The 25401-nt window shown below is 39.5% G+C and overlaps 1 pseudogene; it reads left to right on the plus strand.

The window, feature by feature from the left end:
• LOC108701896 overlaps nucleotides 1–25401 on the plus strand; it is a 180228-nt pseudogene that overhangs the window by 45762 nt on the left and 109065 nt on the right.

Here is a 25401-nt window from a genome sequence, read left to right on the forward strand (position 1 = left end):
ACTTGCTTTCCTTTTTCACTCTGCACCAGGTAATTAGAGGCAGAATAACCACGATACTCACAGTGCCCATTTAAACTAAGAACAAACAAGCGGAGAAGCTTGCTTTATGCAGAGAAAGACTCTGTGAGCACAATGGCCATGGATGTACCACTGGGAAATGAATCGTTTATTTCACTACCTATGTTTCTTTTCATTTCTTTGTGCGTTTCAACCTCCAGCACTCACTGAAATTCTAATTTGTGCTGATAGAATCCTCTCCTCATCATCTCTGTTATGTAACAAGCCCCCACAGTAATTTACGGTGACCTTATCATTTCGGACTAAATATGCCTTGATTGGAGAGAAAGGAAGATACAAAATTCAAAAGGTTTATAATTTGGAAACCCAGTATAAGGTACGCGGGGGAGCATATTCATTAAATGTAAGCAGAATCTAGGCACTAATAAATACATTGCTTGCCTCTACAATGAATACACACTTCATTTGTTTTGCATTTTGCTGCATATCTTGCTTACCATGCAGCTACCCTTAAAGGAGAACAAACCCCTAAAAATGAATATGGCTAAAATATTTTATATACTGAACTTATTGCACCAGCCTAAAGTTTCAGCTTGTCAATAGCAGCAATGATCCAGGACTTCAAACTTGTCACAGGGGGTCACCATCTTGGAAAGTGTCTGTGACACTCACATGCTCAGTGGGCTCTGAGCAGCTGTTGAGAAGCTAAGCTTAGGGGTCATCACTAATTATCCAGCAGAAAATTAGGTTGGCCTGTCATATAAGCTGATGCTACAGGACTGATTATTAAATTCTGATACTAGTTGTTCTGGTTTCTGTGTTGCCATGTAGTAATTATCTGTATTAATTACTAATCAACCTTATATTGTGACATTTCTATTCTATGTGTACTGTATAGTGTGGGTCCCTAAGCTCGGTAAGTGACAGCAGCCCAGATCCTATGCAGGGAATTAGCAGAAAAGAAGATGGGGAGCTACTGGGGCATCTTTGGAGACACAGATCTTTACTGCTAAAGGACTGTGGTTGTATTGGGCTGGTACAGAAGCCCAAAACATAATGTACAACGTTTCTAGCTACTTTCCTAGTTTGGAAAATCGTTCAGGATTCCCTAAGATTGATGTGGCGAACAGTCAATCGCCAAACACCACGTCATAGTTCCGCCCACTGACCCACCAGCATGATGTCACCACTCCACCCACAACATAACCATCCTACCCCCATGATGTCATTGGCCCCCCCCGCCCCGGAGTTCCCAGCAGGAAAAGGTGGCAACTCTAGTAGAATAGAATGGTGTTTTACCAAACTTATCTGTTATCTTCTATGTAACCTTTTTTCCAGCTTGAATAGCTGCCTACACAGCACCTAGTTTATATTAACTATAGCCTTTAATTGAGTGTAGGGTAGGACTGGAAGTTATCTAGGCAGAACTGGGCATATGTAAGAGTTAATGCATGGTTAAAAATGGCACGTAATGTGTTATGAGTGTTAGAAGGTACACATATTGTTTCCATAAATATTTCATGAAAGTATTCACACCCACATTTCTTTCCTCAATTTTCATTTAAGGGGAAGTTCATTTATATTTACTTTTAGTAAGTTATAAATGGACCTATTCTAAGTAACTTTTTAATTGATCCTCATTATTTATTTTGTATGGTCCATGATTTATAAGCCTCCCTATCCTGCTACTGAAATGCTATCTGATGCCCAGTCACTGCTCCCAGCAACCAAGAACAAACTGGCTGCATGGCTTCACTTTTATTGTTACTCTTATGTCATGCCCTCCACGATTTATTTTCCATTTCAATTTTTAAAACGATCAATCTTGCAGCTGAATTAAATTGGAAATTATTTCAAAACCGGAAATTGCAGATTGTCTACGTCATGTTTTATCTAGTTTCCCTTTATGGGAAAACTAAATAAAAAATATGTAGCAGAGTGTATAGAGGTCAGACTATCTCTGTTTGAACTTGGCATATTCATTCAGAACTGCTGACAGTTTGAGCAGCATTTACAGGTAAATATAATTGTTATATTGGTACCTTTTGGAAGCATGCCATGCTATAGCTGTTGGACGTCACAGTATGATTCAGAGCTGTTAAATTGCTCACTGGTCGGTAAAAGTAATTTTATGGAGCAGTTTATGTGAGTTCACGGGTGCCAAGTGGCTTTATATCTGCGAATCACTTTATAGAAAGGAGCAGTAACGTGTGCCCTATCAAATGACACACAAAGGCATGGTCTGTTTGTACTTAGTTTAATCGGCCTAATGTTTGTGAGAATGCTGATTAGACCAATTGGCGTATTACCCTGTAGGTTATGGAGTAGCACTATTGTGTGTGTTATCTATTGTGTGTGTTATCTATTGTGTGTGTTATCTATTGTGTGTGTTATGGCACACATCTTTCATTTGTCAATATGTCAGTAGTGCCACAACCTCACAACACAACCTGGAAATAGAATTTAAGGGGTAGTTCACCTTTAAGTTAACTTTTAGTATGTTATAAAATGGCTAATTCTAAACAACTTTTCAGTTGGTCACAGTGGCGTAACTAGATATTACTGGGCCCCACAGCAAATTATTTTTCAGGCCCAAATGTCTAGAGGTTGACCTGTTTTACCAATATTTATTGAAATTGTATATGAATTAGGGCCTCATGGGGCCCCTATACCTCCTGGGCCCCCCTGCAGTCGCAGGGTCTGCTTCCTCTATAGTTACGCCCCTGGTTGGTCAGTTCATTTTTTTTATGGAATTATTTCCCTTCTTCTTCTGCCTGTTTCCACCTTTCAAATGGGGATCACTGACCAAATCTACAAATGCTCTATAAGGCTACACAAGGTCGAGTTTGTGAGGTTTGTGAGGTTTTTATACCTTGAATAAACTCACAACTTGAATGTTTGCTTGTTAATGAAAAAGCCCAAACGTAAAAAAACTTGATTGAATTCAATGGGGGAAAAAACTCAAACTCAAACTCAAATGTATCGAGTTTTTGAGCGCAAACCACTGTAACAACACAGAAAACATCTTCAAATGGTTAAAGCGACCTCTGCCATTGACTTCTACATGACTTCGACAGGTTTTAGCTGGAGTGTTTTTGGATTTGGGCTTTAAGCAGGTTCAACCATAATAAATCTAGAAAAAAACTCGAATTTCTCTGGAAAACACGACTCAACCGTTCATAAATAACCCTCTTGTATTTATTGCTACTTATTCATCTTTATATTCAGGGCCTCCCCTATTCATATTCCAGTCTCTTATTCAAATCAGTGCATGGTTGCTAGGGGAATTTGGACACTAGCAGCCTGATAGGTGACATTTCAAACTGGTGAGCTGCTGAATAAAAAGCTAAATAACTTAAAAATCACCACAAATAATAAAATATGAAAACCAATTGCACATTGTCTTAGAATATCCCTCTCTACATCAGTGATCCTCAACCAATGGCTCATGAGCAACATGTTGACTCTTGGACAGTGGTATAACTAGATATTACTGGGCCCCACAGCAAAAAATTTTTCAGGCCCCCCAAAATGTCTAGAGGTTGACCTGTTTTACCAATACTTATTGAAATTGTATATGAATTAGGGCCTCATGGGGCCCCTATACCTCCTGGGCCCCCAGCAGCCGCAGGGTCTGCTTCCTCTATAGTTACACCCCTGCTCTTGGATGTTGCTCCCAGTCGCCTCATAGCAGGTCCTTATTTTTGAATTGTTGGCTTAGAGGCAAGCTTTAGTTGCATAAAAAACAGATGAACTGGCAAACAGAGCCTCCTATATGCTGTCAGTCCACATAAGGGCTACTAAGAGCTAATTACGGCCCATATTTGCATTCTTATGTTGCTCTCCATTTGAATGTGGCTCATGGGTAAAGAAGGTTGGGGACCCCTGATCTACATCATACTAAAAGTTAACTCAGAGCTGAACAACCCCTTTTAAGGAAGCCGTACCAAGGCCAACCTTATGGTTAACCAACCAATCAACCTGCTGGTCAAAAGGTTGAATAAATGGATTGTTACATTTGGTAGGCTGACATCCCAAATGAGCAGCTCAGAGAGAAAATTAGGAAGAGCTTCTGCTTCTCTCACTTCCTCAGATACACATACACTCCATCACCAAATGAACCCAAATGTACAATTTCCCAGCCATTTTTTTTAGCGACATAGCGGTGATGTGTTTTGGGTAAGAATCTCTAGGCACCACTCACTGTATACACTGGGAATGTTGTAAGTTCTACCTGTCATAGGCTGATGAGCTTCACTTTTACAAAGGTCAATTCTAACTCTATATATATATATGCTTCTATACAATATTAATGCAACATATTATAAATAATAAATGGAGGGCTCACCCATAGGACTTAATAAATGGTGACATTTTTTTTTAAAAAAAAAAAAGGTATATTTTGAAGCTTTGGTCCCCCTGGACAAGGTAGGATTCTCCTAAGGGACTGAAATGTCAATGAAATGACCCTTAAATAAACCTCATTTATTAATTCCCATAAATTCTACATTTATTATAATTTTATATATACACACATATATATTTATATATATATAGTCCATAGAGGTGCCGGCACTCTCAACAAATAGTTCTCATGCCTGGGTACAAAATGGAAAAGCTGTAATCCATACCATAGGAGAAGGATCTGCACTCACAGGTCTTAAATATAATAAACAATACTTTATTCAAAAAACTGGAGACTAGTTTTTTGAATAAAGTATTGTTTATTATCTTTAAGACCTGTGAGTGCGGATCACTCTCATGTGGTATATATACGTATATACATATGTATGTATTATTATATGGCAGGGATCCCCAACCTTTAGAACCCTTGAGCAACATTCAGAAGTAAAATGAGTTGAGGAGCAACACTAGCATGAAAAATGTTACTGGGGTGCCAAATAAGGGATGTGATTGGCCATTTAGTAGCCCCTATGTGGATTGTCAACCTACACTGAGACTCTGTTTGGCAGTGCACTTGGTTTTTATGCAACCAAATCTTGCCTCCAAGCCTAGAATTCAAAAATAAGCCCCTGCTTTGAGGCCACTGGGAGCAACATCCAAGGGGTTGGAGAGCAACATGTTGCTCACGAGCTACTGGTTGGGGATCACTGTTATATGGGAAAGGGAATAATTAATATCGAGCTTTTCTCCTGTGGGAGATTAAGTAACTTATCCAAGGTCGAACCAGAATCTCCAGCATGAGATCCAACATCAAATACCTCATCCTTGATGCAAGCACTTGTGCACTATGAGTATTCACTAGGGATATGTGAAGTGGCCATTTGATGCTTTGAATTGTCTATAGCATGCTAAAATATGGTTTTCTTGGGAGGGGGACCCATGGGATATTTTTAGCCTGGAGGTTAGAGATCATTATTGCACATGGAGCTATAACCCTAAAGCCAGGTGTCAGACTTTATATTCACCTTGTCTGTCCCTCTCTGATTTAAAGTTCCCATTAGTGACCCTGAGATCTCTAATACTGTGGTTGGTGTTGTTGGAATATGCCCTCACTAGACATCCTACATTCTAGACAAATATATCTTACATTGTGGCAGCAGCAGTTTGGGAAATGATCCCATTCATAAAGCAAGGTCTGTGCAGAATACAATTGTTGAGATGGAAATGGTAGAACCTGTCACTTTGCACAGAGATCTCAGCCCAGCTGGAAACCAACCAACAAATGTTATGTGTTGCTATAACTAGACTGAATTGCACTGCATAAGGATAAAAATTATATCCTTCTCTCTTCTCCACTGTGAGTTGCTTTTTATTGGAACTTGCTAGATTATGCAGGCATGAAATGATATGTTCCCTTCTAGTGTTTTTCCAATATCTTCATTTACAAGTGTTCACTTTATGTTTGCATAGTCGAGAGTAGGAAAAACATCTTGAGGTTGCTGGATGTGAATCTATAGCTCTTGGGAGGACAGTTGTAATTTACCGAATAAGCTTTGATCTTTGCAGGTCAAGGTTGATCTCTTCCCTGATCTTCAAATGGAAAACCTCGCGCTCAGCTCAGTCACGCAAGATGAATCATTGGTTTCAGACTGCACCAATAAAACCATGGAGGTCTTTAACATGAACATCGTTGGGCCACAGAATCCTATACAAGCAAACAGGGCAGACATCAGGGGGGGACAGGGGGGAGAGTTGTAGGGGGCCCCGAGGGTAAGGGGGGCCCAGCCACGCCACACTTACTTGATTAGATGGACCCCCCATCTTTCTGAGAGCTGCTGACTTCGGGAAGGCATGGACGTTTAAGGGGCCCTGGCCACCAATTTTCTTATAATGTGGGGGGGGGGCCTGGCCACCAATTTTGGCCACCAATTTTTTTTTCTCATGTGGAGTCCTACCCACCAATATTTTTTATGGGGGGGGGGGCCCTGGCCACAAATGTTTTTTTATGGGGGGCCCTGACCACCAATATCTTTTTATTTTCTTTTAACATGTGGGAACCATAGACACCAATATTTTTTTTTTTTACTGTGTGGTGGGGAGGGCGGACCTGTAGGTGGGGCTTGCGGTGGGCGTAGCCCAGGGGGCCCAGGAAATTTTGTCGTATGGGGCCCTGTGATTTCTGATGGCGGCCCTGCAAGCAAAGGACCCGTTATCTAGAATGCTCAGGGCATGGGGTTTTCAGTACAAGGAATCGCCATGCCTTCAGTTTACTAAAAAATAATGTAAACATTAAATAAACCCAATAGGCTTGTTATGTTAATTATTTGATTAAAATGGAGTCTGTGGGAGATGGCCTTCCCATAATTCGGAGTTTCTGGATAACGGGTTTCCAGATAACGGATCCCATACCTGTACGGTATAATGCTCATTTTGTTTAAGGTGTCAAAGGTTTATGCTAAAGGTTCATGGGGGTTTTCACTGTGAATTAAATAAGAGAGTCTTAAAATCTGGATGCTTTCCTCTTATACCAGGTATTTAAATGCTTATAAGAAATATAGCGACCTTCTAAACCAGAAAGCCTAACAGGATATCAAAGCAATTCTGAAAGAGGAACACATTCTCCATGCATTTACAAAGGTAATGGCTGAATCGAGAGAGTGCTACTGCATATATAATTTAGTTATATACTGTATATATGCATTAAAGTGACACTCTCTTGTCCTTAGTCTTAGTCTTTCCAGGATTCAGTTCGGGATTCAGCCAGGATTCGGCCTTTTTCAGCAGGATTTGGATCCGGCCGAATCCTTCTGGCCCGGCCGAACCGAATCCGAATTTGCATATGGAAATTAGGGGTAGGAAAGATAATCACATGACTTTTTGTCACAAAACAAGGAAGATAAAAATGTTTTCCCCGTCCCACCTCTAACTTGCATATGCAAATTAGGATTTGGTTCGGTATTCGGCCGAATCTTTTGCGAAGGATTCAGGGGTTTGGCCGAATCCAAAATAGTGGATTCAGTGAATCCCTAGTAATTAAGATCTTTGGAAATTGAACCTGGGTCTTTAGCATTTAAATGTTGTAAATATGTGGGCAACACAGGGCACTCTTTTTTCCTTTCATTCATGCAATAGAAAAAAAGGGCAGCCAGGTAATTCTAATAATCGCTATTTCAAAGAAAATCAGAGGGTATTGTTTCATCTGATACAGTATATTTGCCTACGGCAGCAGCAGCACCATTCCCTGTCACTTATTAGCCTTTAATGGGATTTGAATTATTGATTTTCTGTTCTCTTACCTATTGGCTGGTAAGGGAAACTGATGTCACTGGGACATTTCCTATAGACAGATTCATCAATGCTGACACTTGTGTGACTGGGTTAATAGATCAGCTTTGATAACGTTTCCTCAGCGGTTAAATAGAGCATGGAAGTGGCCAGCTGATGCTTTCTTCATAGGGCGTTGTCATCCCCTTGAAAAAATGTAGCTGGACTACAATCTGGCCACATACCAACCTCATTTCATGCATTTCTCAGTGTAATATTGGATCTGGTTGAACCATGCTCTCATGCTATGGCCCAATAATAACTGTGAAGAAAATGCAAAGAGATGTTAGGGGTTATTGACTAAACAGGTGGCAGCGGGCAGAGTGCATTTTTTTGCACTTTGACCATTGCTTTCTGGTGTTGTGGCAATGCTGAAGGTATCTATTTTGAGTAATGGAGACCTGTGTCTACCTCCAACTGATACACTCTCCCCACCTGTCCCCATCATTCAGACATGCAAGTTATGGAGCTGCAGAGGACAACGCTGCAACAGGGTCCTGTCCTTACTGCCTGTCATGGGTTAAGGATAGGGTTGGCCCCATAGTACTGTATACCCATGTAGTCAATTATCCCTGTTATTCTTTACAAATGTTTCTCATGGATAGTGGACAAAATGTGCAGCTGTATGGGCCATTTTGACTGAATATTTTTAGGTTAAGAAATGTTCTGCAACTGCAGCCACAGCCTAATGATCTGGTATGCCTCTGTCTTAAAGGGGTTATTCACCTTTAACCTAACTTTTGGGGGCCCATTTACTGAAGGAATAGAGGAAAAAAAAACCTTAGAATTTTGAATGGTTTTTTTGGCTACTTCGACCATCGAATTGGCTACTTCGACTACGACTTCGAATCGAAAGATTCAAACTAAAAATCGTTCGACTATTCGACCATTCGATAGTCGAAGTACTGTCTCTTTAAGAAAAAACTTCAACTCCCTAGTTCGCCACCTAAAAGCTACCAAAGTCAATGTTAGCCTATGGGGAAGGTCCCCATAGGCTTTGCTAGCTTTTTTTGGTCGAACAAAAATCGTTCAATCGATGGATTAAAATCCTTCGAATCGAACGGATAGCGCTAAATCCTTTGACTTCGATATTCGAAGTCGAAGGATTTAACTTCGACAGTCGAATATCGAGGGTTAATTAACCCTCGATATTCGACCTTAAGTAAATTTGCCCCTAAGTAAGATGTAGAAAGTGATATTCTGAGAGAATTTGCAATTGGTTTTCATTTTTTATTATGTGTCGTTTTTGAGTTATTTAGCCTTTTATTCAGCAGCACTCAATTTGCAATTTCTGGTTTCTAGAGTAATTTAGACCCTAGTATTGATTAAAATAAGAGACTGGAATAGGAATAGGATTGCCTAAATATAAAGACAAGTAATAAAAAGTAACAATAAATTTGGAGACTTAGGGTGGTGACGCATGCTAAGATTCGATGGAGATTAGTCGACCAGCGACAAATCACCTCTTCGTCGGGCGACTAATCTCCCCTAAATGCCTTCCCGCCGGCTAGAGTGTAAATTGCCAGCAGGATGGCACTCGGAGCGATTCGTTTTTCGAAGTCGCCTCACAAAGGAAACTTTGGACGACTTTGGAAAACGAAGCGCTCTGAGAGCCATCCCACCATAGCTTTACATTCTAGCCTGTGGGAAGGCATTTTAGGGGAGATTAGTCACCTGAAGAAGAGGCAATTAGTCACTGGGCGACTAATCTCCCTGGAATCTTAGCGTGTGTCACCACCCTAAAAGAGAATTTATTTTTTTTAGATGGGGTTAGTGACCCCCATTTGAAAGCTGGATAGAGTCAGAAGACAAACGCAAATAATTATAGAACTACTGTATAAAAAATTAAAAAAATTAAGGCTAATTGAGAAGTTGCTTATAATTAGCCATTCTATAACATACTAAAGTTAACTTAAAAGCAAACCACTCCTTCAAACAGTTCTGAGTTCAGTAAAACTACAAAATATGTAGCCCTAAACACTAACGAGCAGATTTATTAAGGGTCGAAGTGAAAATTCTAATTTGAATTTTCAAATTTTTTTTTGGTCAAAACTCTCAAATGCGAATTGTGAATTATACAAACTCGATTCGAGTTTTATTTTGAATTAGAATTTCAAGTTTTATTATACTCTGGCCCTTCAAGAACTTTAATTTGACTATCCACCACCTAAAACCTGCAGAATTACTGTATAAGTCAATGGGAGAGGTCCAGGGATCAATTTGGTGATGTTTACAGCCTTCCTGACATTCTCTGAAAAATACGATTCGAGTTTTTATAATTCGAATCAAATTTGATTCAAGTTTTCGTGTTTTTTTAATTCCACCGAGTTGAAAAAATTGGATTTTAATAATAAACTTTGATTGGTCAAATTCCGAATTTTTGGGAGTTTAAAAAAACTTGAAATTCGAACCTTGATAAAGGTGCCTCTAAATATATAAAATATCTTCTCTGCTTTTCAGAGAAAATCTCCCATTTCTGTATTCTGGCAACTCAATGTTCTTGCTCACGTTTAGGTTCATTCTGTATTAACATATCTAACATTTTTCAGAGACAAAATGTCATTACCACCTTAAACTGACATTAATTTCTTTAACACAGAAAATCAATAGCATTTCGCAGCTACAGGGAGAAATTGCCTCCATGCATATTACAGTTCCATTTGCTCAGTTCTGCCTGGGTGCCCTGAGACTGAATGAAGATCTTTGTGCTAGAACCCAAAAATTAAAGGATCAGCTTATTCAGTTTGTAGTGAATGAAAACCAGTTCTAAAACAAAAGGTAAATGAAACTTCAAAAGCATGATCTGTAAGCTAATGGAAATCTACACTGGGGTAATTAGAAAGTTTTTTGTCGAATGTGCAGTTTATCTGTTGTAATGGGGCATGAGCGGGTGGCTGGAATAAAGTGGCTAGAATAAAAACTAGAACTTTTTGGGTGACAATTGGCTAAAAAGTTTTCTGTGTTTTCAAGCAATAGCCATTTTACTCTATTGGACTTGCCATGGGGTAATTAATTATTTGGCTTTTGACATGTATTTAAAAAAGTTGTCAAAACATCTGTTATACGTTGGACGTGCCATTGTCCATATATTCTGACCTTCAATTTCATAACTGGGAGAAAGCATAGATGCCCTACATTATGTACTAGGCACTTACTTAAACTGAATTAAATTATTCATCTTTCCAGAGCTATTGCTCGTCTTCTCTAAACCATATACATTACAGGCAAAATCAGGTAAAATTTTTTCTTTAAAAATGCAAAGGGGTGGGATTTTTCAGATTTAAAATTGGGAACATGGAGTGCTACTATATGTTGTAAGTGGCAATGGTAATTCTATTCTTACCCTGAGTAGTTGTAATTTAAGTCAGATTTAACTACAGCTAAGGAGTCGTGTTAAGTTGAACAGAATATCTTGTCCACATATTTGTATCAGTTTGTGGCTGTTATCTTTTGTTCATCGTGAAGTTTTCCTTTGTGATGGGGAAGATACATTGGTGATAATAACGCTATGGATTTATTGCAATGACCTTTGGGAAAAGATCAGGGGACTACAGCCCAATATTCTAGCAACTTATTATTAGTGATGTGTGGGTTGACCTGACACTGGTGGTGACCTGTGAGTTGATCACAGATTGGGTGGGTTCGGTTTGGAATTTGCCCAACCATTGTGGGTTAGGGTTGGGCAAAATGAGGAAGGATACTCCTCCACTTCTGAAAATTCCGTATCTTGGACCCAGTTCCATACACTACTTGTTATGTACTGTGCTGTTAAGCAGATGGGACTCCTTGCTTTGGGAGGCTTGTCCTAACCTGTGTTGCTCACTAGTGGTGTAACCCGGGGCAAGGTGAGATCAGGTTGTGTAGTAGAACTGGCACCCCACCAAAGTTTTTTGCGGAGGGGGCGCTGCTTTCATGTTAGGCACAACCTCTGGACTCCACCTGTTAGCTTAGGTAACAAATCACACAATCAACACAATAGGACAACGGTAGTGGGTATGTATTAATCCTTCTACGCAAGCAGACTGCAGTCCAATTCAGTGTCCATGGAAGGCAATTTTTATTATTTTGCAAATTCTTAGTATATTCATCCATTCTGCGCCAATAATGCATTCCAGTCAATGTTTTGTTTAACACACTTCCCATTGCAAATGCATCTTTAAGGGCATGTAAAGGAAAAAAAATAAAATCCCCTTTTTACGTTCTTTAATGAAAAAGAAACCTATCGACAATATACTTTAATTAAAAAATGTGTACCGTTTTTATAAGAAGCCTGACTGTATGCAATGAAATTCTCCCTTCATTTACTGCTGTGGATAGGAATTGTCAGATGGTCCCTAACTGCTCTGCAGGGAAACAATCATACTTATGAACAGCAGGGGGAGCCCCCGCCTTACTTCCCAGCCATGCAGAACTCAAGCAGCTTTGTTTATGATGATCCCTAAGCAGCCCAGACCACACTGAGCATGTGCACAGTCTTAGTCTCGCAAAGATGTTTAACAAAGTCACAAGATGGTGACCCCCTGTAGCCAACTTTGAAAGCATAAATGATTTGTTTGATTAGGCTTGTGGTGCAGTAAGTTCATGTTTAGATTTAGTATACAAAATACAGCATTTCTAGCCTTATTCTATTTTAGACTTTACATGCCCTTTAAGTGCTGCTGCTGTTTAGTTTTCTTGGTTTGACCAAACCATTATTATGCAGCACATTTCAATTACATTACAATTTGTCCTGTGTGTGCTGCTAATGCATACAATGCAGACAAACGTTTATTCATTTTCTTTCACGATTATCTTTCATGTGACAGTTTTACACGTTTTATTATAATGTAATTATATACAATCTATTGGTGACTCTTGATTGAATTAAATTGCAAGTGTGACCTGTGCTGCTCAGCTACATGGTGCCATTGATATCTGTAGCTGGGATCTAATCAGTATGTGCCCTATCATTCCTTCTAAAACTAATTGAGGGTCATTATCTTACTGGTTTTCCATGAATGTCTTATAATAAACCGAAGCAAAATATAGCATATTACATGTATTAAGCTAGCAATCCCCAACCAGTGGCTTGTGAGCAAGACGTTGCTCTCCCACCCTTGGATGTATCTCCCAGTGACCTCAAAGCAGGTGCTTATTTTTGAGTTTTTAAAGGCAAGTTTAAGTTGCAGAAAAAACATTTGTACTGCCAAATAGAGCCTCTGGTAGGCTGCAAGTCCACATAGGCACTACCGATAACCAATTACAGCTCATATTTGGCATTCCATTTTGGCATGCTTGTGTTGCTCTCCAACTTTGTTTACATTTGAATGTGGCTCACAGGGTTAAAAAGGTTGGTGCAGTTGGATGTGGAAAAACGGGGGGTATATATAAACACCATTGAGAAGCAATATTATATCCACCTAGAGCACTCAAGTCTTTGTACCTGTTTAATTTGTCTGTAGCACAAGTTGCTGTACGTAGCACTATGGGAACAAGAGACCCTTTACTTGTGTTCTATGTCCACATGATAATTATTCATGCCTTTTCCATGGGATTTAAAAGAGGAGCACAATTTGTGCCTGTTTTGGTTATTCATTTTGGATAGGGGTAGGTGCTGGAGTGCATAGAAAAAACATCCCTTCCATTAAAATATTTTGTTGGAAAGATTTTAATCGAAGAGATGTAATGCCATTTTGAAATGCTGGCACAGTTGCCTCTATTCCATTGCATGCAGATGTAGTGTCGGACTGGCCCGGCGGGACACCGGGAAAAAACCCGGTGGGCCCCGACCCTCGTGGGCCCCCTCTAATAGTATAAAAATTTTGAAAACGTTTCCAGCGATGCGCATCGCATCGCTGCTTGCGCACCGAGAAGCGCCGCTCGCACATGGTGGCATCGAGCGGCGCAGTAGGGGGGCCGGGGGCCCTGGACCAGCAGTCCCGGTGGGCCCTGGGCCCCCCAGTCCGACCCTGTGCAGATGAGGTTCTTGCGTGCTGAATGGGATTAGTTCTTATGAATCAGTTACTAATTAGTCCATCTCTGTGATACGATCCAGGAGATCTAGTCAAAGCCTTGGGTGAGTATCTACTGCCGGTTCTGGTGATCAGTGGTAACTGCATGGTTGCTGCTAAAACTTAGGTACAAAAAAGGTGCGTTGTGGGTGCACTCCTAAGGCCATATAAAAACATATTTAAATACAATAATCCCCTGTCTAAAAAAAGAAAAACAGGGTTTTTTGTTACAAAGTTATGATCATAAAATTGGTAAGCCACCATACCACGTCAAGGTAAACCCCATACGGCGGTCCCTAACTTGTTTACCCGTGATCAAAATATAAAACCTTGGTTTCAATCTGTGGACTAGATCCTCCCCCGCCACATGCATATGCGGCTTTTGAAGGGGAGACTGCCCAGACCAACGCCCATTTTTTAAAAAAAAAATTGATTGTGAAGAGACTATAATAAAGGCAAAGTAAAGTTGTATATATAAGTGCACACTTGTGTATGTGTGTGAGTATAAGTACAGGTGTGGGTATAGATGTAGAAGGAGATAAAAAAGGACAAAAAACCCTGTTTTTCTTTTTTAAATACATGCACTTGCATATTCATTGAATTATTTAGACAGGGGTTTATTGTACTTAAATATGTTTTTATATGGCCTTAGGAGTGCACCCACAACCCCCCCTTTTTTGTGCTGCTAAAACTTGCCTGCTTGTCCCTGAACCGGAATATGATACATATTGTGGTAGTTCACTAACTGCTGCTGACAGATTGACTGAAACATATTTAATTTAAATAAATGTTCTTTAGTTTTAATTTTTTAACACATTTCTCTGACACTTTTGTCTTAGCATCTGTTTCAAATACAGCCTTATTGCAGAAAATGTGAACGAAGTGCCCTCTGCCACAGAAGAACTGGTAGCTTTAATAGACTTTCTCAGAAAGTCAAGGGATGTTACAATTATAACCTGAAAGATGAGATCTCAGAAGCTGCCAGTAGATTAGCTTTCCTGCTGGACTATGCTACCCTCCAGTGTAAGTGATGTTCCAAGCACAGATATTAACCATAACCTATAAAACAGTAGATAATGACTAATACAATGAGCTGACAACATTATTACTTGATTCAACCTTTTGCAGATGATGACCTGAAACGAAACAACGCAGGTTTTTTATTGGCCAGAACAGATTGAAACAGTGTTTGAAGTCAACAACAATCGGTTAATGGCTAAGAAAGACCAGGCAGAAGATGATCTAAATAAAAGGTGGGGATAATACTGATATTCTGGCTCAAAAGAGAACAGAGACATATTTTGTATTGTACTGTATTCATTCCACAAATGTACTCAGTGCTTTACAAGGAGTATGATATATATTTAGCTGGAACGAGGTCTGTGCCCACAGAGTTTATAGCTATTAAATAAACCCAATAGGCTGTTTTTGCTTCCAATAAGGTTTCATTATATCTTCTTTGGATCATGTACAAGCTACTGTTTTATTATTACAGAAAAAAAGGAAATCATTTTTAAAGATTTGGAATATTTGGATAAAATACAGTCCATGGGAGATGGCCTTTCCGTAATTCGGAACTTTCTGGATAACGGGTTTCCGGATAACAGATACCTGTGTATATAAATGAAGACCAATTAATAATTGTTATATTAATTGACTAAAAGGTGACTTTTAAAGTTTTAACGTCTGCTATAATATAAATATAAATAAATAATTGTAAGAAAATGTAATCAAAGTAGTTAGTAAAGGTTGTTTCTAAGCCAATTAACAAAATATACGGTTCTTTATTACAGTATATGGTGATAAATGGACATTCTTCTCTGACAAAGAAAAATAATCAGTAGGAATGATTTTTTTTTTAAAATAAAAATTTACAGCCTGAAGAATATGATATTGTGATAAAACATGAGGCACCAATGTTACTACTCAATCCGAATATAGTTGTAGATATTGGGGTATAGAATGCCAATGTATATGTATTGGCTTATAATTAACTTTCCGGTATTGGAGTTGTTTTGGAGTGTGGATGGAAACTGGTATACTGGATGGAAACTGGTATTCTGTTAGAGATCATACTTCATGTTCCTCTGTGAATTCTTTGTGAATCCTTTGAATGCTCTGATTACAATTATTTTGAATTACAATTGCATTCATGCAACATGCATTTAGACTGCATTTAGCTCCTGTAGGATTAATCTTTCATTGGCTTGTATGTAGGTATATATTTATTTGTATAGTGCTCCTTAAAGGCAAAGCACTGTACAGCAAAACAATTAATTAGAAGTAACAAACAAGGGGTCATTGAAATAAAAAGTAACAATACGTGCATTATTAAAAATACAATTCACATAAATATAAAATATAATTACAATACACATTAAGTGCTCAGTGTCAGGGAGACAAAAGGCTGGAGGACCCTACCCCGTAGGGCTTACAGTCTAAATGGGAGGGTAACATACAGACACAATTCGGAGTGGTATTAAAGTGCTGTAGATTACAGTTTGTTACACTGTCAAATAAGTGCCAGTTCCCAGTTCAGGTGTTATCCAGGTGCTCCCAGAGGTAGTCTTTGAGTTTCGTTTTAAAAACATTGAAGGAGGATTCTCTCTGGAGAGTTTCAGGAATGACATTCCAAATATAAGGAAAAATTCACCGGCACACAGGTAATGCAAGCAGGTTATACCTTGCTTAAGATTTATTGCAACATGGTATAACCTGCTTGCATTACCTGTGTGTCTGTGAATTTTTGCTGCTACTAGATGGTGAGGTTGCCGTTTCCTCCATTTTGCCTGTGCACCAGGGGATTGTTTTTGGTGAAGGCCAGGGTGTGCGAGTGCCTCTGGACTTATTCCAAATACAAGGAGCAGCAAGAGAGAAAGGTGTAATAAGGAAAACAGCAGTAGTAGTGGGGGGTACAACCAAGCGGTTGCTCCGAGAGGAGCGGAGGATTTGGCCAGGAACATATAGAGAAACAAGAGACGAGATGTAGTTAGGTGCAGAGGAACGAAGGGCTTTGGGGTTATGAGGAGGAGTTTATAAGTTATTCTTTGTTTTATAGGAAGACATGATAAGGACTTCAGTAGCGGAGGGGCCTGTACCCTTTTGGATGAGGAGAGGAGGATAATTTTGGCAGCAGTGTTTAATACAGACTGTAGGGGGAGAGATGGGAGTTAGGGAGGCCAGTTACTAGAAGGTTACAATAATCTAGTCGGGATATGATGAGAGCATGCATGAGCGTCTTGGACGTATCAGATGAAAGGAAGGGACGGATTTTGGCAATATTGCGTAAGAAAAAGTGACAGGTTTTGACAGTGGTGTTAATATGATCAGAGAAGGAGAGAGAGGAGTCAAAGATTACCCCCAGACAGCGAGCTGAGATGACAGGATTAATGAGCATGCCATCAATAGAGATGGTTAATAGGGGAGTAGCCCCAGGCTTAGGTGGAAAGATGATTAGTTCCGTGTTTGTTAGGTTGAGGTGGCGCTGGTTCATCCAATTTGAGTTAGCTAGGAGGCAGTTAGAGATTTGAGCCTCTGTTTCAGCTGTTAATGAAGGGGTGGATAAATATATGTGGGTATCATCAGCATACAGATGATAGTTAAAGCCAAATTGGCTTGATTAGTTTTGGCTCCATCAGAATTCTATTACAGCTGTCAGTTATGTTAATTGGCTATATGTTACCTGGAAATGAAAACTAAAGATAGAAAAGGAAGGCTGTTTAACAATATTGCTTGTAATATTCTTTATGAAGCTACTCTACAATCAGTGCACATTTCAGATCTGCCCTCTCACACTCAAGGGCCAACTCTTGACGGATAATACTAAGGTACTTGAGGCATTATTCATTAATACAAAAGTGGAGACTTTGCTAAGATTGGATAAGTCATAAGACCCTAGTGTGAGACAGTTGTATTGTATCTATGTGCGGTTTGTTTATTCTGCTAATAATCCTGGCTGAGCTTTCAATAAAACATCTTTAGATGCTAATAAAACATGGAACACAAGGCTATGTTTGCTTCGCAACACAAGGTGTCTAGCTATTGTGTAATAAATCTGAATTAAATATGAGGATATTCTCTTCATTGTAGACGTTATGAATTTGAAAAAAAAGCTCCAAGGCTAGAAATAGAAGCCTTTAAAAAGTGTGAGAGTATGACTAGGGATGGGCTCCCATAGACTTGTATGGAGACGTGCGTCAAAAAAAAAAAGACACGCAACAAAATAATTTCACCGCGCAACAAATTTTTTTTGACTCCCATAGACTTTAATGGGCGTCTGCGACATTTTGCCGGCGGCGAATTTTTGGCGAATTGAAACGGGTCAAATTCGCCCATCCCTGAGTATGACCCTGGACAAAATGAAGCCCAATGTTGAAAAACTGAATGAACTAGACAGAAACTTAAATTTGGCTCTCGTTGAATTTGAGGTTGGTAAAAATGCCCTATAGAATAATGTGAAGTCACTGGTTTTACTATTCAGTTATGCATAATACATTTTGATTATCTGGGAATAATATTGAAGGATCTGACAACAGTAAAATACATAATGGAAAGTCAGGTTGAATAATAAGAATCTGTGATGTTAGAAATGTGAAATGTGTTAAGCTATTGGACCCCTGAATATTCTTTTTTACTTTTTTCAATAAGCTACCACTCTGGGAAGAGCCAAAGGGAATAAACCAGGCTGAATAGGCAGGGACAGTTATGTCTAGATGTCTAGAAAGGGCTATAGTTCTGGAATCCTCCATAGAGTTTCCAGCAAACTACCAGTAGGGAGGAACCAAATGGAATAGTCCAGGCTGAAGAGCCCCAGGCAGCTATGGCTAGGTAGATTGGGGAAAGCTATGGTCTTGGGAATTCTCACTGAAATTTTAAAAAACTACCAGTAGGGGTAGTATAGAATTATAGCAAGTGAACACGTGCACACCCGAGCCCTTCAGATATATATAAATCCGGTGCACGGACCCTGGGAAGTCGGCACTTTCCCCAAACTGACAGGAACAGAAAAACAGGTACCAGCACTCGTGGCAATTTCAAACCGGGGACAAGCCCCTTACGTGTTTATTTAACGTCACAACATTTCGTGGGCATTCCCCCTTCGTCAGGTCACCTGACGAAGGGGGAATGAACTCGAAACGCTATGACGCTAAATAAACACGTAAGGGACTTGACCCCAGTTTGTAGTATAGAATTAGCCATTCTGAGTAGCCAGAAACAGTGATTGCTAAGTGGGCTGGAATTTGGCCATGGGAATCCGTTTTATATTACTCTGTAACTTGTGCTATGATAAACTTCAATCACTCTTTACTGCTGTACTGCAAGTTGGACTGATATCACCCCCTCCCTTTCCCCCCCCCAGCAGCCAAACAAAAGAACAATGGGAAGGTAACCAGATAACAGCTCACTAACACAAGATAACAGCTGCCTGGTAGATCTAAGAACAACACTCAATAGTAAAAACCCATGTCCCACTGGGACACATTCAGTTACATTGAGAAGGAAAAACAACAGCCTGCCAGAAAGCATTTCTCTCCTGAAGTGCAGGCACAAGTCACATGACATGGGGCAGCTGGGAAATGGACAAAATGTCTAGCCCCATGTCAGATTTCAAAATTGAATATAGAAAAATCTGTTTGCTCTTTTGAGAAATGGATTTCAATGCAGAATTCTGCTGGAGCAGCACTATTAACTGATTCATTTTGAAAAAATTTTTTTTTCCCATGACAGTATCCCTTTAATAAGGTCCCCATTGAGCAACTGTGGATAACGGCATACAATTTCCATTGTAAATTTATGGAATGAATGGTAAGTAAACTGTTTTCCATTGTTTCCAGAATAGTAATGGGTGACTAAAGGGCTGGCAGTTTAGTTTACTGAAGAGGAGGCAAATTTTTAATAGCTAGATTCTATTAAAAGGACCAGTGCTGCTATCAGAAGTAATTTGGCCAAATATTACATAGTTAGCAGGGCCGATCCGGGGGGTGTAAGATAATTAGTCCCCTTGCTGCCACGACATAAAAAATTAGGCTCCAATAAAACCAAATTGGTTAAAACTAGAACACAGATACCCCCAATCCACATTCATTTCACACAAACCTAGCTCCTGTCACAAATTGGACCATTATGTATTTCTGTAACATTACATAATAGATACCATATTAAACAGGAAAGGGAATACATTGATAGTCCTCAGATCAAAAGGAAATTGTCCCCAATTAAATGGCGTTCTACATTCTGCTCAAAAGCAGCGTTATCTTAGATTGATTTATTTTATAGCACATGATAAAGCAAAAAGTTACTAATCATAACAGTAATAGGGTGTAATGTATGCAAAATGTGCTCCTTATCTAGAAACCCATATCAACCAATCAGATGCTTGCTTTAAACCCATTAAAACTGTCTTGTTCTTTGGCTGTTATGAGTTATTAGAACTGGAACTTTGCACTTGTTTACTATGTTACCTAACTAGCAGGGTTAACAGGCAGACTAGATCAGGGTTATATAATTGCAAGCATGGTCTGACCACCTAAATCCTGAGAAGGGTATGTATAATTGATATTATAGTAATGGGGCAGAACACATGCAGACACATGTCAACATCAGCATGATAATCTGATGCAGGTAGAGGCATCAATATCATTTTGATCAGACTTAGTTATAACAAGGGGTTAAGCACCTTCGATCAGATGTGAAGCTTTTCTACATGAAAAAAAACTTTGCTAAAGCCTAGTCTTGATATTCCCACTCAGCATATAGAAATACTGTTCAGTATATTGAATATTAATTAGAGTGTTCAATCACATTAATTAGAGTAGCATCAGCGTTGGAAAATTCAAGATTATGATTTAGCAAGGTAGCCCTGTATTATTACCCGTGCTATACATCCATAGGTGGTTGTCAGCAGTCTTTGACATTAATTTAAAAATGAATTAAAATGTGTGTTAATAAGTGAATTAAAATGAAATGAAATGAAAGGGTAGTCGTTTTTTTTCTGTATATAGCATTTTCTATGTACAGCTTTGTTGTAGGCTTTCATTATTAAAGGGATATTGTCATGGGAAAAAATTTTTTTTCAAAATGAATCCGTTAGTAGTGCTGCTCCAGCAGAATTCTGCACTGAAATCCATTTCTCTAAATAGCAAACAGATTTTTTTTATATTCAATTTTGAAATCTGACATGGGGCTAGACATTTTGTCAATTTCCCAGCTGCCCCTGGTCATGTGACGTGTGCCTGCACTTTAGGAGAGAAATGCTTTCTGGCAGGCTGCTGTTTTTCCTTCTCAATGTAACTGAATGTGTCTCAGTGAGACATGGGTTTTTACTATTGAGTGTTGTTCTTAGATCTACCAGGTAGCTTTTATCTTGTGTTAGGGAGCTGTTATCTGGTTACCTCCCCATTGTTCTGTTGTTTGGCTGCTGGGGGGGGGGGAAAGGGAAGGGGTGATATCACTCCAACTTGCAGTACAGCAGTAAAGAGTGATTGAAGTTTATCAGAGCACAAGTCACATGACTTGGGGCACCTGGGAAATTGACAATATGTCTAGCCCCATGTCAGATTTCAAAATTGAATATAAAAAAATATAAATGAATATATATATATGAATATAAAAAAATCTGTATTTCAGTGCAGAATTCTGCTGGAGCAGCACTATTAACTGATTCATTTTGAAAAAAATGTTTTTTCCCATGACAGTATCCCTTTAATAAAGAGACCTTTGCAAAGGCAACATAATGACTCATTGGCATTTATTTTTCCCTAGATGTTGTGGGATATGACATTACACCAGCTCCATATACATATCTTCTTAATATGTTGGAACTTGGACTGTCAAAATAAATTGAAAGGTAAGAGTCCCTTACTGAGATGTGGTAACCCTATGTTGGGATCAGTTATCAATAACCCATAATAACTAATCAGTCATTAACATTTGTCAACCAGCTGCAGGTGAAATAATAAAAGCAACATTTTGATTGGTTGGCATGGGTTAAACTTAGTGATGGGCGAATTTGGGGCGTTTCGCTGGAAAATTCGTGAATTTCCAGTGAAATTCGCAATACGGCGAAAAATTTGACGCTGGCATCCGTTTTTGGACGCCGACGCACATTTGATAGCATAAATGCGCCGCAAATTGGCTTCTGGCGAATAAATTCGACCATCACTAGTTAAACTGCCTCCTGTGTTCAGATTTGCCCAAATGAGACACAGCTTTAAAGAGATTACATTGCTCAAATTGCAGACTGATAACAAGTGAATACTCCAAGAAGGTGTTTCATGGGCAGATTCGACTTTTAGCTGAGCACAGGGAGTCATTTTATGTACAGGAACACTTGAAGGAAATTGAGGTTTGAAAAATGTACACTACATGCAGAAGGTGAATGATTTGTTTAATGGGCATGTAAACCTTCCTAACTTTGTTCATTAATGTAATATGGGTATCGGATCCCTTATCTGGAAACTCGTTATCCATAAAGCTCTAATCTAAATTTTCTTTTTTGTCTGTAATAATAAAACAGTACACTGTACTTGACTAAGATATAATTAATCCTTATTAGAAGCAATACCAGACCATCGGGTTTATTTAATGTTTAAATGATTTTATAGCAGACTTAAGGTATGAAGATACAAATTACGGAAAGATCCATTACTGGGAAAGCCCCAGGTCCCAAGCATTCTGGATAATGGGTTCCATACCTGTACCCAAATGTTGTACTAGAAATCACATCAGCTTCAACATTTTATGGAAAATAGCTGTAAGTCTAAAAAGATAAGTGATGGAGTTTTAAATCAACCCAAAAATACAGAGTTCTCCAGGCCCACAATCCCATTTAATAAAAGAGGTCCTTCCGTTTCAGGGGCATAATAATACATGCAGCAGATCCAGTGCCTACTGGTGGGGCCCAAAAGTGCAGAGAGCACAGCAGTGTCCTGACTGTTCTGTGCACATTTGTTGTTGCACAATGTATGATGTATGTTAAACATGTTTCTTTCTAGCACAGAGAAACTAAACAGCTCTATGTTCGCCCTTCAGATGTTTGGTTGCAGATTATTATTGACAAGTGATATCAGTAATGAGCCTTTATTATGATGGTGCTTGATATAGCACTGTTGGGTGAAATACTCTTGTACTGATGAGTCTATCAGATGTGGTGACCCAGGAGAGTTTGGGGAATCATTTCTAGCAATCATAGCAGTTATCCAGCACACTTGTACATTTAAAGTCTTATCTTCACAGGGTGCAGGCAACAAAGTCATCTTGAAAAAGGACCATCTGTGTCCAAAACGTTGCTATGCTACATGTGAAATAAATGCGGTTTTAAAGCGGAACTGGAGTACTGCAATTCTTGTATACTTGAATCATTTCTAGCCTCAAACAACCACCGCTTTCTCAGTGTGCCATCTCTCCTCTCTCTCATTCTCTCTCTCTCTATGGTAAGACATCACTGGGACTAGTTGAGCCAATAGCTATGCTCTTGGATTAGATGTACTTAGAAGATTGTAGGGTGAATATACCCAGGGTCGGACTGGGCGAGGGGGACACCGAGAGAAAACACGGTGGGCCCAGGCTCTGTAGAGGCCCCGCTGGCCCAGACCTGCTCCCGGTACTGCTGCTCTCCTTACCTCCCTCCCTGACCCCCATTGCTGGGGGGGCCCGAGGGCTCTTTGTTCCCTGAGTCTACAGGCTTGGTGGGCCCTGGACCCCCTAGTCTGACACTGAATATACCCACATTGAGGCAATAAGTTTGTTTTTGTACTTTTGTATAAAAAGAGAAATCTCAGGCCAGCTGATGTAACTCCACAGCACCTGCAGGTTTGGGGGCAGTTCCCAAAAAGCTTTATGGTGTTGGTTGCATTCTGTGCAACTTATTGCTTGGTGTAACATTATTTCTAAGATGCTCTCAGAATGCCTTTTCCATAAGATCATCAGGGTGTTTGTGGATCCATAGGAGGCAATATATCAGATACTGGGTGACTACTCACATGGGTGTGTAATCTTATTGAAGTTGCCCAACCTAAGGTTATGCCAAACGCTATGGCACATGACTTAAATGTAAAATGTTTGCCTTATAGTCCATTCCAGTCATGGTAAATGTTCTGACCCTGCTGATGCACCCACAGGTCAGGCTATTAGCACTTGGAAATTTTCCAGTGAATTTTTTAAGCAGAAATCTTTTGGCAGCAAAACTTTTGACTTGCCCCATGTACCATAGCCCTGAATCCCAGAAAGCCCAGCTTTAGTTAATGATAAGAAGGACCCACCAGAATTTTTATAGAGTGATTCCACCATTACATTTTCCCATCATTATTCTATTTTCTACACAGTACTCAAATAAGGTACACATTTGCTATCTACTATATACATATCATCATAAAAAAATCAACGTACAAAGAAAACAGATGTTTTCCGTGCAAAGTGTGGGAGGAATAAATCTACAGTTATAACGTGTCTGGGCCAGACTCCAGGGACTAGAGAAGCAGTCATGTATATTCTAAACATATGGTTAAGTAGTAAGACACGTAAATACAAATCTATGCATTGGAGTTCAGCTTCTATACTGAAGTGCTGAGTGTAAGTAAAATAACTGCATATTCTAGCAATCAGATATTATTAATATTTACATTAATTATTGTCTACCCCATACTTAGGGGGTTATTAATCAAAGGTCGACTTTTAGAGCTTTGTGAGCTTTTTTAGACCTCAATTGAACGCAACTGGTTTCTAATTTAAGAGAAAACACGAATGTAAAACACTGGAATAAGTGTAATCGGGTGACAAACTGAAATCGCTTGAATTGATCGATCGATTCGAGCGAAACCCACTGAAAAAAACTCAAACATCATGAAGGGGTCTCTGCCATCGACTTCTACATGACCTCGAAAGGTTTCAGATGGAGTATTTTCACATGCGAGCTATTTCCAGCTTCGGGGTATAATAAATCTTGAAAAATTAAAGTTTTTTTTTAAAGTGTTTTGTACTGGAAATACCCTTGAAAACTTTTAATGGAAAAAACAACTCGACCTTCAATAAATCTGCCCCTAAAAATTAAAGGAGAAAGTGGTATAACTATGGGGGGTGCCAGTTATTAGGCACCCTCAGTGATTTTTGTTCCTTACTTCCTACCTCAGAAAGGCACTTCCTTCCTTAAAAAGTTTACAGCCCTGGGGTACTTATACAGTCTGCTCTGCCATATCATTCTGGTGTTCCAGACATCCCATGTGCCACCCTGGGTGAGTGCATGCTCAGTGCAAAGCTTTGCACAGTGCCATTATTTGTACTGCACATGTGGAAAGTGTCAGCAGTCATTCTACATACACAAGCTGCCATGTTTTTTTGCATTCTGCACCCAGGGCCGTATTTACAATATAGGCCAGGGGTGTCCAAACTTTTTTCACCAAGGGCCATATGCGTTAAAATACACAAACAGCCGGGCCACTAACTCAAGGTGAAGTACTGAGTTCACAGCATGCGCCCAAAAGTCATGAAGTTTCCGAAAAAAGAAATCGGAAACTTTGTGACTTTCGGGGCACATGCGCAGTAGCTCCGTACCGGCAAATGCCTCTACTGCGCATGGGCCAGAAAACGCCGCTGAATCCAGGAAGAAGATCGCTCGGGAGAATATGACTGCTGTGAACTCAGCAAGAGAGCTGCTGCGGGCAGGGCCAGG

This window comes from Xenopus laevis, chromosome 9_10L (assembly GCF_017654675.1).
Source record: "Xenopus laevis strain J_2021 chromosome 9_10L, Xenopus_laevis_v10.1, whole genome shotgun sequence".
Lineage (NCBI taxonomy): Eukaryota > Metazoa > Chordata > Amphibia > Anura > Pipidae > Xenopus > Xenopus laevis.